At 36.3% G+C, this 16,895-nt stretch overlaps 2 long non-coding RNA genes across 6 annotated transcripts in view; both read right to left on the bottom strand.

Moving 5' to 3' along the window:
• Positions 1-16,895, bottom strand: part of LOC110344879 (uncharacterized) — a 465,109-nt gene that overhangs the window by 393,848 nt on the left and 54,366 nt on the right. The window lies entirely within an intron of this gene.
• Positions 1-16,895, bottom strand: part of LOC147829064 (uncharacterized) — an 87,082-nt gene extending 70,187 nt beyond the window's left edge. Inside the window, exon 1 of the long non-coding RNA XR_015449607.1 lies at positions 1-16,895. This exon is cut by the window's left edge and continues 40,708 nt beyond it. This is a non-coding gene — a long non-coding RNA (uncharacterized LOC147829064).

The raw sequence follows: 16,895 nt of genomic DNA, 5'->3' as shown, positions 1-16,895 counted from the left end.
TTTTAGACAATACCCTAGGAAAAGACAATGAGGATCACAACCCCAGGAAACCCAGCAGAATGAGTCCATTGGGCATGACAAATTAAACTCAAAGGGGGAGAATCCAACAAAAAGAAAAAGTCATGACAAGGCTTTTAAAACTTTTGACTTCATCTCTCTAATGAGTGTATAATTCAATCTTATTATTGTACTGATTAGTATTTTTCTGATTCTAGAATTGCACACCATTCCTTGTGCTGTACTATTTATCATCTTCTTATGTCTACAGTTTAATTGGGTTGTCTATTAATGAGCTCTAAGAATTCTTTATATATTCTGCTCATAGGTTATATGCATTGTAAATATGGTCTATTTAAGGATCACTTTTCATTTTAATGATGTCATTTAAAGTTCTAAATTTTGATGGAATCACATTTATCAATTTTTTTCTTTTATACATCATGTTTTTTGTATCCTAGGTAGTTCTTGCCTGCCCTGAATTCATAAATATTTTCCCTTATAATTTCTTCTTAAAGTTTTATACTTTTAGGCTTTCTTATTTAGGTTCATAGATTCCTTCAAGTTATTTTCATGTATGGAAAAAAAGGGTTGAGGTTAATTTTTTATATATGGATACCAGGTGTTCTAGTGCCATTTGCTGAAGACACTATCTCTCCCTCGGCTCTTGAATCGAGTTTATATTCTATAAAATGTAATGTTAAATAATCTTTCAAAACTCAGTGGACCATATAAGTGTGGTTCTATTTCTAGAGTCTCTGTTTTATTTAAATGATCTATATGTCTTTCCTTACACCAGCACTGCCTTGATTACTGTAGCTTTAGAAGAAGTCTTAAAATTAGGTACTAAACATCTTCCAACACTGTTTTTGTTTTTGTTTTTGTTTTTAACTTTTCTAGGTCCTTTGTACTCCTACACAACTTTTAAATTTCAATATCCAATTCTTCATTTATGGCAAATATACACAGACCTGAATTTTTATATAGATCTTGTGTTTTCTAATCCTGCTAAATTCAAGTACAAGTTCTAGGGGCTCCTAGAGATTTCTTAGTATTTTCTCTGTAGATGATCATTTCATCTACATATGAAGATTTTGCTTCTGCCATGCCAATCCTATCCTAGTTGTGTCATTTTATTGCCAGACTATTTTGGTTTAGACCTATGTTTCAAAGTCTAATGGACAGAGGAAGAGTAGGCATATATGCCCTTGTTCCCCACTTTAGGGAGAAAGCATTGTGTTGTCTCCATTCATAGTAGGAGTTTTTGTTGGAAGTATGGAGTACATGTCTTTGATTTGTTGAGAAGGTTCTGTTCTACTTCTAGTCTCCTGATAGCTTTTACCATGAACAGCTGTAGAATTTAGTCTGATACTCTTTCTCTTTCTCCAACTAGTGACAGGATCATATGGCTTTCTCCTTTCCTCTGTTAAAATGATTACTTTTTGGGGTGGATCTTCCAATGCTGAACCAACACTGCCATCCCTATAATAAAACCACTTTCTACATACTGCCAGATCTGACTTCTAAGAGTTTGTTTTGTTAAACAAATTTCTATCTATGTTCATACATTTTTCTTCTATTACCTTTATCCAGTTTTAGGATTAGCACAATGTTGAGTTCCTAAAATGAGGGGAGAAGTGTTCCTTCTTTTTTCTGCTTTAATTGTTTGATATAATTTATCAGTTAAAATGTTTATGAGCCTGCTGTTGTCATATAGGTATGTTTTCAAGCTAGGAATATACTTTCTTTAATAGGTGCTTTTCAAATTTTATATTTCCTCCAGAGTTAGTTTCATTCATTTGTCTTCCAAGGTACTTCTTAGAAGTTGTCAAATTTATTTCAAAAAAGAGTTTTGTAATATGCTTTCTGTATCCTTTTAAATTCTGTAAAATCTGTGGTAATGTCTCCTAGATCTTAATATTGTAATTTAAAAAATGTAAAACATATTGTGTAACAGGAAGAAAAGGTCTAAAAGAGCAGGGGAATTGGGAGGGGTAGGGGAAGGGAAAAAAGGGAAAGGAAAAAATATGAGAAGAGGAGAAAAATGGAAACAAGGTCTTTGCAAATAGGGAAGGGTGGAGGGGGTGAAGGGAGGGCAAGGGAAGGGGAAAAAAAAAAAAAAAGAACCAAGAGACTCATGTAATGGTACAAGATCCCAATGATGAATGTAACTGTATTTTTTACCTAAAATGTACCAATAAAGTTAATGGAGAAAAAAAAAGAAACACTTAGGCTTAAAACTTTTCCCCAAAAACCAATTCATGGTTCAGAAAACTAAATCTAAAGTCACTGGGACCTATTGCTGTGCTAGAACTGCCAGAAGGATGCTAGCTAACCTCAAGTGCAAGTCCTGGCACAGTGTTACCAAACTTTTCCTTTCCAGGTGGAAACTCAATCCAAAAAATCAGAAGTCCCTTAAACTGGAAGGCTCACTGCACAAGCCCGGTTTTCAACTCCAAAGTTCCCGGCTTTTCATTTTCTTTTTTTAATTTTTTAAAAAAAAATATATATATATATATATATTTATTGCTACATTTTAGGTATAAAATACATTTACATTTATCATTGGGTGTTTGTACCAGAACATGATGCATCTTAGTTTTTATTTTTACTCTTATTACCTGTGCACCCTTCACCCCCTCCACCCTTCCCTATCTACACAGTTTGATTCCATTTTTTTTTCTCATACTTTTTTTTCTTTCCCTTCTTCCCTTTCCCCTTTCCCTTCCACCATCCCCAAACCCTTGGACCTTTGCTTATTACAAATTATCAATTATTCATTTTCATCATTTTCATCCTTATTTACACTTTCAATTTCTCACACTAGAGAAACTATTTGGTATTTACACATGTGTGTCCTATTTATTTCACTTAAGAGTATTCCCTCAATATGCATCCATTTAGCTATAAATGTCTCTAGTTTCTCATTCTTTATGGCTGAGTAGTACTCCATTTTATAAAAAAATCACATCTTCTTTATCTAGTTTACAGTCGATGGGCATTTGGGCTGTTTCCAAGCTTTACCTATTACAAATTGTGCTGCTATAAACATAGGTGCAAATATATCACTGTGGTATGATTCTTTTAATTCTTTGGGGAAGATTCCCAGTAGGGGAATAGCTGGGTCAAATGGGACCTGTAGTCCTAGTTCTTTGAGGTATCGCCATACTGATTTCCACAGTGGTTGCACCAATCTACATTCCCACCAACAATGGAGAAGGGTTCCTTTCTCTCCACACCCCCGCCAGCATTTGTTATTGGTTGATTTCTTGACAGCAGCCATTTCTTGTGCGGTGAGGTGGAATCTCAGTGTTGTTTTCATCTGCATCTCTTGAATGACCAGTGATGTTGAACATTTTTTCATATATTTACTTGCTGTTTTTACTTCTTTGTCTGAGAAATGTCTGTTCATTTTGGATGCCCATTTTTGAATTGGGTCTTTGAATCTGGGAGGTCTGATTTTTTTTTCAATTCTTTATATATTCTTGATAGTAGACCTTTGTCTGAGCTACAGCTGCTAAATATTTCTTCCCACATTGTAGGTTGTCTCTTAGCTCTGTTGGTAGTTTCCCCTGCAGTGCAGAAGCTTTTTAATACAATGAGATCCCAGTTGTTGATTCTTTGTGCTAGCTCCCGTGCTACTGAAGATTTGTTCATAAAGTCTTTTCCTATGCCAATGTCATCAAGAGTACTACCTAACTTATCTTCCAGCAAGTTTAGTGTTTCTGACTTAATATTTAGATCTTTAATCCACTTCGATCTTAGTTTAGTGTGCAGTGATAGGTATGGGTCTAGTTTTAATTTCTGACAGCTTGAAATCCAGTTTTTCCAAAACCATTTATTAAATAGGCTATCTTTCCTCCAATGAGGGTGGTTGGCTCCTTTGTCAAAGATGAGGTGACTGAGTATGTCTAGAGTTGTTTCTGCATCTTCTAATCTATTCCACTGATCTTCGGGTGTTTCTTTGCCAGTACCATGCTGTTTTTATCACAGTAGCTTTGTAGTATAGTTTCAAGTTGGGGATTGTGATGCCCCCAGCCATGTCTCTGTTGCCTAGAATTGCTTTTGCTATTCCAGGTTTCTTCTGTTTCCAAATGAATTTTTGGATTGTTTTCTCTAGTTCTGTGAAGTATATCATTGGAATTTCGATTGGCATTGCATTGAATCTATATAGTAGTTTTGGAAGTATGGCCATTTTCACTAAATATATATGCACCAAATACAAATGCCCCCAACTATACAAAACAAATATTAATGGACGTGAAAAACCAAATAAGCACTAATACAATTGAAGTGGGGGATCTCAACACCCCTCTGTCACAAATAGACAGATCAACTAGGAAAAAAATTAACAATGAAATTCTAGAACTAAACGAAGCTATTGAACAAATAGACTTAATAGATGTTTACAGAGCGTTCCACCCTACAAAATCAGAAAACACATTCTTTTCAGCTGCACACGAGTCATTCTCCAAAATATATCACATGGTAGCTCATAGGACATATCTAAGTAAATGTGAAAGAATCAAAGTTAGCCCCTGTATATTATCAGACCATGGTGCAATACAATTGGAAATCAGTAACATAAGAAACCGTAAAACTCCCACAAACACATGGAAATTAAACAACACCCTCCTGAACAACCAATGGGTCATAGAGGAAATTGAAGAAATTAGACAGTTTCTACAAGTAAATGAAAATGCCAGTACAACATACAGGAATCTGTGGGACACAATGAAAGCAGTTCTACACGGGAAATTCATGGCAGTGAATGCCCATATTAGGATAACAGAGAGATTTCAGTTAAATAACTTGATGCAGAACCTCAAGCTCCTAGAAAAAGAAGAGCATAATAAACCCAAAGCTTGTACAAGAAAGGAAATGATAAAGATGCGAGCAGAAATCAATGCAATGGAGACTAAGAGAAGGTTCCTGGCTTTTCAAAGTGACTCTGGCAGGCAGGGAAACAGAATTGAGAGGCGGACGCACAACTTTATCTCGCATGTCCTATCTTAAAACTATCCATGAAACTAAGGTAGCAAACGCCTTGGGGACAATGTCCAGGCTTGGGGGCACGCAGGGCGTTCAAAGCGCTAGTGTTCTGCACTTCCTGCCATCCAAGTGTAACTTAATTTGCACAGAAGCAGGACCGCCCCTTGCAACCAGAGCGCGGTGTTTCTAGGAAGCGGAATCCGGGATGAATGAGCTTTAACTCCCTCGAAGGGGTCCAGTCCCTGCCTCACGTGGCACTATGCAGCCCCAGGAGCTCAGTGCCAGGGAGCCTGAAAACTTTACTATTTGGGAGTCAGTCGGATTCGCCCGCCAGCCCCAAGCTGCACCTCCGCTGACCGGGCCACTCTTCAGCACAGACATCATTTTGCTGCATGCACACCATGCTTTGAAGCGTTTCCATCTTCTGCCTAGACTGGCCATACCATTTTTCTCATTTGAGATGTTTACTCTTGCTGTTTGTTACTTGTTTTTGATGTTTGCTTCCCAGGCCTCTATCCAGAAAGATAAAGTACAAGACTTCTCTTCATTGGCTTTTCCCAGACCTATTAGGAGTTTTTGTTTGTTTGTTTGTTTGTTTTCAGGAGGAGTGAGGGTTGAATTCAGGGCCTTCACACTAAGCTACATACTCAGACCTTTTTCATTTTTTATTTTGAGGCAGAGTTTTTCCTAAATTACTAAGTTGCACAGGCTGAGCTAGAACTTGTGGTCTCCCTGTCTCAGCCTCTCAGAATGCTAAAATTACAGGAGTATGCCACCACACTTAGCTCAGTATTTATTTTTTAATCTATTTTCCTTCCCAGAACCTAACCAGGTGGCCCAAAAGAGTGTCTGGGATCCCATTCATCACTTAATACCACTTACTTCCCCTCCCACTCTTCTTTTCCTATCACCCAAGGAATCATTTCAATAAATGAAAAACAGGAAGATTTGATGTTTATATTTTTACATGTTTCCCAAAATTTGGGGCTTTCTTGAAGACCCTACTTCTCAGCAATTACATCTCCAAAGTTCAAATGGCTAGAAAGGTCTATTTTTATTTGCTTTGCATTTCTGTGTTATTTCCATCTTTCTTACCAAGGAAAGAATGCTAAAAGTTAAGAAAAAAATAACATAACAAGCGAGAATTTGTTAAAACTTCAAAATAATATCTCACCATGTACAAAATATAAGCAACTCTTCCTTATATAATAAGAAATTAGAAAATATAATAGAAACAAATCTCATTTTTATTGGCAATATTAGATATAAAATTTTACTGATAAAATTAGCAACAAATAAATAGGATTTACATCAAAATTTTTTAAAAGGGAACTTTAGAACCCTACCGACAAACATAAGAGAAGATTAGAATAAATTTTAGGACATACTTCATTAATGAGATTCATTAATGAAAAATTATCATTTCTTTGAAAGAAAGTCTGTGCCTTTAAAGCAATCTCCAAACAGATGCCAAAGTACAAACACATTCTAAAGGTCATAGGAAAAGACAATTACGAGACATAGCTAGGAGAACAAGTACCATGAGCGATGGATAATCCAGCTAGGTATTAAGAGTACTTATAAAACTGTACCAATAAAATAGATTATGATTTCCCCATAATAACAAGAGGTCAGTGAAACAGAATAGGGAATTTAAAAATGCACCTAACTGCCCATACATAAATAAGATATTTTAAGGACAGAATTTCAAATAAGTGAGGAGATACGCTTTTTAAATAAATAGTACTGAGAATATCTCAAGTGAGTTTTCTAAAAAGCAAGGTTCTTATATATTTATAGCCAATACTATAAATTGATTAAATATCTAAAGATAAAAATATGAGACTATGATGGAGAAGAAAACTAAAATAAACTTTTATACAATTTTTAAGTGATAAAGTTTTTCCAAACAAGACACAGAACCTAGGATCCATAAAGTTACTGAAACAGTTCATTGCATAAAAATTTTAAATTTCTGTAAAGCAAATAGATTATAAACATGAGTCAAAAGGCAAATCAAGTGACAGAAATCAAGCAACCTTTATATACTAATCTAATAAAAAAGCATAACTACCTTGAAGAAAAATAAGCACAAAAGACATTTCAGAAGATAAAATACAAAGTGAAGAATAAAAAAGCATAATACTAAAGAACTTAAAAAGCACAAGTGGGAGACAAAGTATCTGATAAAAGAGTCATGTAGCATCAAACTCTGAATATATACTATCAATTTGTTTCTCCATGATCTATTTTATCACTCAAGAACCAAAAATTTTATTTGGTTATTATCAGTAACAATGCTCTCTGCTTTGGACAAGATATATAACATTGGTATGAGTTTTTAACATCAGAATAATATTAAATTCACTCAACAGTGATGGTAACCAAAAATAAGCAAATCACACAAGTCATTCTTGTTATTTCAAAGGAACTAGCACCATGTTCAAACCAGACAGTTGGAGGCTTTTGTAATTGGTTTAGTGAACATGATCTAATTGAAAGAACTCTTAAGATGAAATAAATATCACTTGATGCTGTGAAACTATTTTCTAGTAACACATTGTCAACATATCTTGAATTGAATGAGGAACTCTGTATAGTGTTATCAATATTCCTCAGATCCACAGTGAGAATGAATTTAAGAATTTTAAGTTATTTTAGGGGACATCATTTGATCTGTCATATATGCAACTTCAGACAAGAATAAACCTCTCCATAATGAGTTTCTTTAGTCAATACCTCCATCACAACTTGAATGAAGTTTGAAAATTCAAATAAGATGCACCACAAATACCTAATACCACAAAAATGTGGTTTAATAATTTACCTGGAACTATTAAAAACTTCTTTAAAGTACGTAATGTAGGAGTACAACATTGATTATCTGGGAGGATTACAGAATATCTATTAAACATATGTATGTAATATCAAAGTCTTAACATTCCCTTTATGTGAGAGTTGCTTTTATGCATCTAAAATACTGATGAGGATGACTGTGCATGTACATCTTAGCATGTATTCACAAGACCCTGGGCTTGATTCCCAGCACTGGAAAAGAAAGAAAGCTGTAAAATAAAATACTGATATGGAAATAACTACTCCCAAAGGAAATGTATACATAAATACCAGCTAACATTAGAGAAGACAGAGAGGCACTGGAATTGATTCTTAAATAACAATGAAAAGGACTGAATATATAAAAAATTTTGCTGAATTATAAAAAGAAAATACTGTGATAATTTGGAGTATTTTACAATTTTGAAAAAGGAATGGAGCGAGGTTTGCTTAGCATAATCCAAGAATGTAATCAGTGAAGTAAAAAATGGCAAGTTTAGAATGGTCCTAAAGGGGACATTAATAAATTGATCACAGTTTTTGGTAATGAGTCTTATGTCTTTCTTTTAAAGCTAAGTTCAAAATAAAAGACAACTAGAACTTGTAAACATGTACCTACTTGTGATAGTCACCTTTCGGTTGCTAGGAAAAAAACATATAACATACACCATTTAAGGGAGGAGAGAGGGCCAGGGATTTAGCTCAGTGGTTCTGCTGACTGCCTCACAAGCACAAGGTCCCAAGTTCGATCCCCGGTCAAAAAAAAAAAAAGGAAAAAAAAAAAAAAAAGAGGAGAGATTTGTTTGACTCAAAGTTTAAGAGGACTCACTCCATGGTTGGCTGGCTACAAGGCAGAAACATCATGGCAGAAGAGCATGGAAGAGGAAAACTGCTCATATCATGAAGGGTGGGAAGTTGAGAGAGAGGGAGGAAGAAGTGAGAACAAGATATGCCCAACTGACCTACTTCTTCGAAATAGGCCCTACTTAACTGCCTAGTCAGCTATGAGTTCAATAGATTGATCCACAGATGAGATTAGAAGCCCCATGATCATTTTCCAAAAGCCTATCTCTGAACACATAATCCTTTTTGGGAACATTTTGGTCCAAACCAGAAGGCTAGTACTCAGAAGAAATGTAAATGCTTCAAGAAGATGAAAAAACAAAGATGGAACTACCACATAGTCCAGCAATCTCACTACTGGGCACATATCTAAAGGAAGGGGAGTGACGGTGTCATGTTAAAGAGACATCTGCACTCCCATGCTTATTATAGAACTACTCACAAGAGCCCAGATGTGTAATCATCTCAGGTGTCTACCAATACCTGAATGGGTAAAGAAAATAGTGGTATATATACACAGTGGAATATTAGTCAGCCATACAAAGAAGGAATTTGTTATATGCAGCAGTATGGATGAGCCTAGAGGAGTTCAGTGAAGCAAGCCAGGCACAGAAATAGTGATTACAAGAGGCTGGGAAAGGTGGTGGCAACAGTAAGAGACTGGTTCTCAGGTAAAAGATGCAGCCAGGAGAATAAGTTCTAGGGCTTCACAGCAGGGCAAGAGAATCACAGCTAACAGTCATTTGTTGCATATTTCACAATAGCTAGAAGAAAAGATTTTGAATGCTTCTAACACAAAGAAATAGTAAATGTTTGAGAAAATAGATACATTATCTATCATCAAACACAGTGGATATATTATTCACCCTGATTTGATCAGCACACATATATTCGTGGAAATATCACACCATACCTCATAATGATGTACAATTACAATGCCAATTAAAATAATTTAGAAAAAGAAAAAAGGTAAAATATTTTCAACCTCTAATCTTTTAAATTTAATGGGTTTCCTTTATTGAGATATTGCTATTATCATTACATACATATATAAACTTGTATGGTGTGGGAGTAGTATTTTAGTTTCAAAAGTCAGTGGTTTGACAATAAAATGTGATGATCTACTGAATTACACAACATTGTGGATAAATCTTGGGGAGCGAAAAAAAGGAAACACAAAAGACTATGGGCTATATAGCCAGGTAAAACTAGTCAGGGGTGATATACACCAGTACTATAGTTATCTACGGTGTAGGGCTTGACTGGAAAGGCCCATAAGTAAACATTCTGGAATGATGGAAATATGCTGTTTATTTCCCCCCAGCTTTATTGAGATATAATTCACCAGAAAATTCTATATATTTACTGTGTATGTGCTGGTTTGATATATGTATATACTGTGAAATGTTTACTAATTAACATATCCATTAGTTAACACAGTGTGTTCATGTATGTGGAGGGGGAAAAGAAAATATTAAATCCTACTCTCTTAAATTCTGAGTATATCACAGACTATTATTAACTATGGTTACCATGCTATATGATAGATTTCCAGAATTTGGTCATCTTGCCAAACTAAAAATTTGTATCCTTTGACCATCCTCTTCCCTATACCCCAACCTCTGGCAACCACTATTCTACTGTCTACCTGTGTGAGTTAGGGTAGCTTAGATTCTACAGAAAAGTGAGATCATGCCAATATTTCTTATGCTACGTCTGGCTTATTGCATGTAGCATTATCTCCTCAAGGTTCACCCATGTCATTGCAAATGGCAGAGTTTCCTTCTTTTTAAAAAGTGAATATATTGAAGCCATACTCTTAAGTGAAATAAATAGGACACACATGTGTAAATACTGAATAGTTTCTTTTTGGTGTGAGAAACTAAAAGTGTAAATAAGGATCAAAATGTATAACAGATAATGTGAAATGGGAAGAAAAGGTCTAAAGGGAAAGGGGAAGTGGGAGGGATAGGTGAAAGTAAAGAAGGGAAAGGAAAAAATATGAGAAAAGGGAAAAATGGAAACAAAGTCTTTGTAAGGTGGAGAGGTTGAAGGGAGGCCAGGGGAATGGGGAAAAAATAAGAACCAAGATACATCATATAGAGGTACAAATTCCCAATAATGAATATCAGCATATTGTATACCTAAAATGTACCAATAAACTTAATGAAAAAAAAGGTAAATAACATTTTACTGTATGCATGTACCACATATTCTTTATTCATTCAATTATCAGTGGACACAGGTTGATTCTCTATCTTGGCTATTGGGAATAATGCTACAATGAACATGGAAGTGCAGGTCTCTCTTTGAAATTTTTATTTTTTTAATTTTTGAAATCTGATTTTCTGAAAGTGCATTATTTCTTTTGTGATTTTGGTTAAAGAGATATATGCTTCATTCAAAACTCAACAATTTGTACACTTAAGATCGACGTATTTCATGATATGTAAATTATACTTAAATTTGAAAAATCTATTATTTAAAAATATATTTTGTTCAAAATGGGAGTGGAGAGAAGGGGGAGAAAAGGACTTAAAATGTGTCATGTACTTGTACCATTCCCTACAGTGAATGCCATCATTATGTACAGCAAACATGTCCTAATAAAAGTAAAAAATATATACTTTTGCAATATTTCCATGCTTTTCTAATCAAATAGAATTAAATTTTGGACCAGATCTCTTATTTTTTTATTCAAAGTAAATATGTGTATCTATATCCAAGAAGATCAACAAGTTGGCAAATTACAAATAGAACCTGCCATATGCAAGGAACTACTCGATTGAGTGATAGTCACTCTTAGTGCCTCAAAAAAGAACTTATTCTTTGACCTTAGAAGTCACTTGACAAATGAAAAGCTCAGTTTTGGGCCTTTCATAAGGAACAGCAATTGAAACAGTAAAACAGTCATTGCAAAATCTTAAAAATCATCACTGTCTTTTGTTCCATATAATATTACCATACGGCCAATTCCTGGGCTTATCAGAGGTCAACAGAATGCTAAGCTTTTCCTTTGGTTCTTCCTTAAGACAAAACATAGTATTTGTGGTAACAGACATGATCTTTACCTCTTGCTGTTCCCTGTCTTTGTGTAGTCCTCTCTCCTTGAGTGCTTGCAAGACTTCAAGATTGTTTCTAACCAATAGGGCAAAGATTGGTTTGACATCTTAACAGTGTATGACTCTATTTGGCTAGCATATAAAAGATTCCTTCTCCCTAGCTGGATTTAAGGAGTCAATGGGCCATGTCAGAAAGTCCATGCGGCAGAGTTAGAATGCTGAGGGCAGCGACCAGCTGAAAGCCAGAGGAACCAGGACTGAGCTTGGATGAGGACTCTTCAAGCCACGCCTCCATGTAGGAATGGAGCTCATCCCACTTACGGATGGAAGCCCCTTATGAGACCATGAGCAAAGGACGAAGCTCCACTCTAGCAGACTCCTATCCACACCACCTCTGACATAAATTCTTAGTTACTTTTCCTGTTGCTGAGATAAAATACCTGACACCCAAAGTTGAAGGAGGAAAAGTTTATTTAGCTCAGAGTTTGTAAAGGTTTCAGTTCATAATCAGCTGGCTCCAAGGCAAGACGGTAAGGCACACAAGCAGAAGGCTGCAAAACAACAAGGGCTGACCACAGCTCTTTCTCTCCCTTATATTTTATCCAGCTCCTTAGGGCAGGTAGCACTCACACCCTTAATCCTAGCACTACACCATGAATCAATTCCAGCATTATACACTCTAGATCCAGCCACCTCTGAAAAAGCTCATAACTGAATGAGGCTATGAAGAGACATCTAGACATAGCCATAACGTTCTGCCCCTGGCTCCCCAAAGACTCATGCACAATGCTTTATGCAAAAGGTATTTAGTCCATCTCCAAAAGTTGCCATAGTCCTAACAGTTTCAGAATTACTGTAAAGACCACATCCAAAGTCTCCTCTGAGATTTAAGGCAAACTCTTAGCTCCAAGCCTCTGTACAAATAAAAATAAAGTTAAACACTTTCCTTATCCAATGGCACAAGATAGACATTTCCATTCCAAAAGTTACAAAGGAATGGAACAAAGCAAGTCCAAAGTCCAGCAGGGCAAACATCAAATCCCACAGGTCCATTTCCAGCATCCAAGGCAATCTGTGCCAAGAAGTGAACTTCGAAGGGCTTGGGTGGCTCCAACCCTAGGGTACTCCTGGTGGCTGTACCTCCCATGGCTTCTCTCTGGGGCTGGCTCTGCTCCCTCCTTGCAGTTTTCTTCAGATGATCCACATTCCTGGTTTCTCCAAATTCCTGGGTTCTCCACTGCACCTTTGCCCTCACACTCACTGCTTCACATGCTAACCTCTCAGAGGCATACTGCCTGACCTCCCAGGCCTTCTCCTGAAATCTGGGTGGAAGCCTTCCTGACCCCAAAGCTGTACAATTCTGCATGCACCTAAAATCAGCGCACCATGTGGATGATGCCAAGGTCTGCTGCCAGCTGGAGCAGTAGTGAGACTTCCTTCTCTCTTGGCTGTAAGTGTCCAGTGACTATAAACCAAATCCCAAGGGACAACTTTTCTAGGCCACTGCCATTCTGGAACATGGTGTTCTGGGGCTCTCTTCTCAAAGAAAAGTCTTTCACTTTTTCGGTTGTGAGGCCACAAAGGGTGGAGTCCTGCTGCTTCTTGTGATGCCCTTGGGCCATCTTTTCCATTCTCCTTTTCATTCTCAACAAGCAAGAGCTCCTGTCTTTGCAGTCCACAGCTTTACTGCAGCTTCCTTTCTGGCCAAACTCAAAGCGTTTTAAATCACTCTGCTGAGCTCTTTGCTCTTGATTCTCAACATAGATCTGGCTAAAAGCCCCCAACCGCAGCGAAGCCATGGCCTCAACATTAGACTGCCTTAATGATTAATTAGTGTGCCACCCTTAATCTCGGTCTCAGGAAGTCTCTAGAACACAAGCAAAATGCAGACAGATGTTCTGCCAAGGCATAACACACATGTTCTGGAGTCCAACAGCCAATGCAGTCCTTCTTCCCATCAGAGACTTCCCAAGCCTGGTCTTTACCAGCAAGATTTCTACCAGCCTATCAGTCTCCTGACCTCTGACCACAATCTCCTAGCAAGTATAGCCTAAGGCATTCCAGCTCTAGTTTTTCAGCTGGTATCTCTGAACCATTCCACTCTTCCCACAAGCTAGTCTCAAAGGCTGCTGAACCGTATAGTCACAGCTATGACCCCCCACTTCTCTGGTACCAAATTCTGTCTCAGTTACCTTTCTCATTGCTGACAAAATACCTGACACCCAAAGTTAAAGGGGAAAAGGTTTATTTAGCTCAGAGTTTGTAAAGGTTTCAGTCCATAATTGGCTGGCTCCAAGGCAGGGTGGCATAGCACACAAGCAGAAGGTAGCAAAGCAACAAGGGCTGACCACAGCTCTTTCTCTCCCTTATATCTTATCCAGGCTTCTTAGGGCAGGTGGCACTCACACCCTTAATCCTAGCTTTGCACCATGAATCAATTCCAGCATTACACATTCTAGATCCAGCCACTTCTGAAAAGCCCCACTTATGATCCCATGAGGCTTTGGGAGGACAGCTAGGTACAAGCCATAACATATAATAAATATATGTTATTTTAAGCTACTAAGCTTGTGGTAATATTCATTTTAAGCTAAGCTTGTAATGTGCTATGCAACACTTGAAAAAAAAAAAAAACCTCACACAGCATTTTCCCTTGGAATGTTCTAACTAAAGCACTTCAGACACTTTCTATGTCCCTTTGAATTCTCACTTTAGGTCTGAAGCTTCTGCTCAGGTCACAGTCCAGGGACGCTAAGGGCAGAGCCTCTGCTAAGTATGTTGGCTTTGGCAGAGAATTCTACCACCATTCAAGCACCTAAGGAGACTAGACACATTTCTTCAGTTCCTCTCAAGAAATGAAATTATGGGTCCATCCATCCCAGGTCAAGAAAATAATTTTCCACCTGTACACAATAAAGACTAGGCTTGTCCATTTGACTAGGTGATATTAGGAAAGAACTCCAGCTAAATAAACTTAGTAAGATAAATATGTAATATGAGAGACACTTGATCAAGGATCAACTGTAGCAGCTTAAAATTTTGAGTTATATATATCTGCTTTTTAAACATATAAACGACATTGAAAGGAACCTCCTAAAAAGATCCCATTGTTTAAAAATGTCATCAGAAGAACTCTTAGCAGGATTCACATGGCTCACATTTCAGAGCTGCTCATTTTCAGGTCAAGAGGGAAGAGCTACAAAGGAATTTTTATTTTCAGTTTAATTTATTTTATTTCTAAAAGTTCAATACTGTAAGAGTATTTTACCACCAGAATGTCCTTTGTTCTTCCCTAATGAAATACAAAATAATCTTACTTTGGTTTACTGAAATAGTTCTACATTCTTGTTAAAGATCTTTAAATCCCAATAATCTTTTAGTGTATTATAAAGCATTTTAATAAATAAACAATACAATATTTATTTCTACAAATATTTGATTAGTTTTCCTACAACACTTTCAAAATCACTATTAAGTCTATGCTTACTAACAAAACATCTTACTATACATGTCTTACTATATATGCAACTCTGTAGAAGACATTTGAATAATCAAAGTCAAATAATGAATTCTGTTATTTTAAGGACAAGTCTTAAGAACCAATCTGTAAGGATCAATTTCCTACAGGGTACCACACTGTGTCATAAATATAAGCATGTTTCTAATTGTGTTAGACACACAATTAGGGCTTACAAACTCTAAAAGACTTGGAACTACTTGGATTGGCAAAGCAAAAACAGAAGACTAGCTGGGATAATCTAAGTGAATAAAATAAACTCTCAGAGTTAATGATTTTTTTAAATATTTACAGGGAGACCCTAGAAGTGAATCAAACTGTGTGTTACAGAATTGAACAATTTTAAAACACTGAATATAATTAACAATCTTGTCATAAGCTCAAGAGCTAAATGTTTTTCTTCATCAGTCCAGAATTTGTTAACCAGAGAGGCTGAATACATTATTTTTCTCCAAGAGGATTCTCATGACCAGAAAGTATCATTAAATAGCCTGAGGCATTAAAGGACAGAGTTCACAGAGTACTGCTTCCCAAAGCAGTGACATACAGAACACTCTTCAGAGTAATAAATACCACAGTCAAACAAGTTAGAGACGAATCACTTGCTGATACCTGTTGGACAGTGAAACGGAGCCCACCTGGACAATGGCTGCAGATTTTTCCCATCTGTCCCAATCCTCAGATAGGAAACTCCTCCACCACGAAATCTAACAATGGTACCTGTGGTCACTCAACACCTGTGGAGAACAGAGATTGAAAGTGCTTCTTCCGAGAGCAGATAAATCTGTTGTTCAGAAGAGTCCAAGTAATCTGTGTAGATCTTCTGCTCTCAAATGGAGGGACTATAATTCTCCCACTTTGTACTTGTGGGCATGTAGTGACTTCCTTCTGAAGGTGCAACATGGAAAGGGAACAAGAAGTAAACTTACAGTGAAGAAACCTAATAAACACTACCTATACTAGGTGAGAAAGGTCAAGGGCATTCCACAAAGCGTGTAACCAGTACTTTCGGGTCATTAAAGCACAGAAAGTCTCAGAAACCATCATAGCCAAGGGGAACTTAAGATGACATAAATAGATATAAAGTGCTATGCTGGATAAGATCCTGGAAAACAAAATGGATATTAGATAAAAATGCAAATCTAATAAACTGGGTATTTTACTTGATAGTAATGTATCAATCTTGGTTATATTAATTGTGAGAATGAACCAATATAAATAATAGGGGAAACTGGGTGTGTTATATATGGGAACTATATGCATTTGGAAACAATATTTATTATATTTGGAATATTTCTACAAGTCTAAATTTATTCTAAAGTTAAAACTTGATTTAATAGAAGCAGTCCCACATTTGGGGACAACTGGATGGCAAAATGTTAATAAAAATGTGCTCTCCACCTCACACAACAAACTGGCATTATTTCTAGGAGGTAAACAGTTAAAAATAAAAAGTGAAATTTATCAGAATAAAATACACAAGGATATCTGTACAATGAAGGAAACTATTTTCAAAGAAAAATATCAAATATAGCAAATAAAAGATAAATTTACAAATTTAATAAGTAAATTTTACCTATAAAGAATTATGTAATACATATGTGAAATTTCAATAAACAAGTTTAACACATTTATATATAATTATTTAA

The sequence above is a fragment of the Heterocephalus glaber genome, unplaced genomic scaffold (assembly GCF_053883595.1).
Source record: "Heterocephalus glaber isolate CG9 unplaced genomic scaffold, H.glaber_assembly_v1.0 deba00000768, whole genome shotgun sequence".
NCBI lineage: Eukaryota > Metazoa > Chordata > Mammalia > Rodentia > Bathyergidae > Heterocephalus > Heterocephalus glaber.
This window is presented reverse-complemented; position numbering and strand designations above follow the sequence as displayed.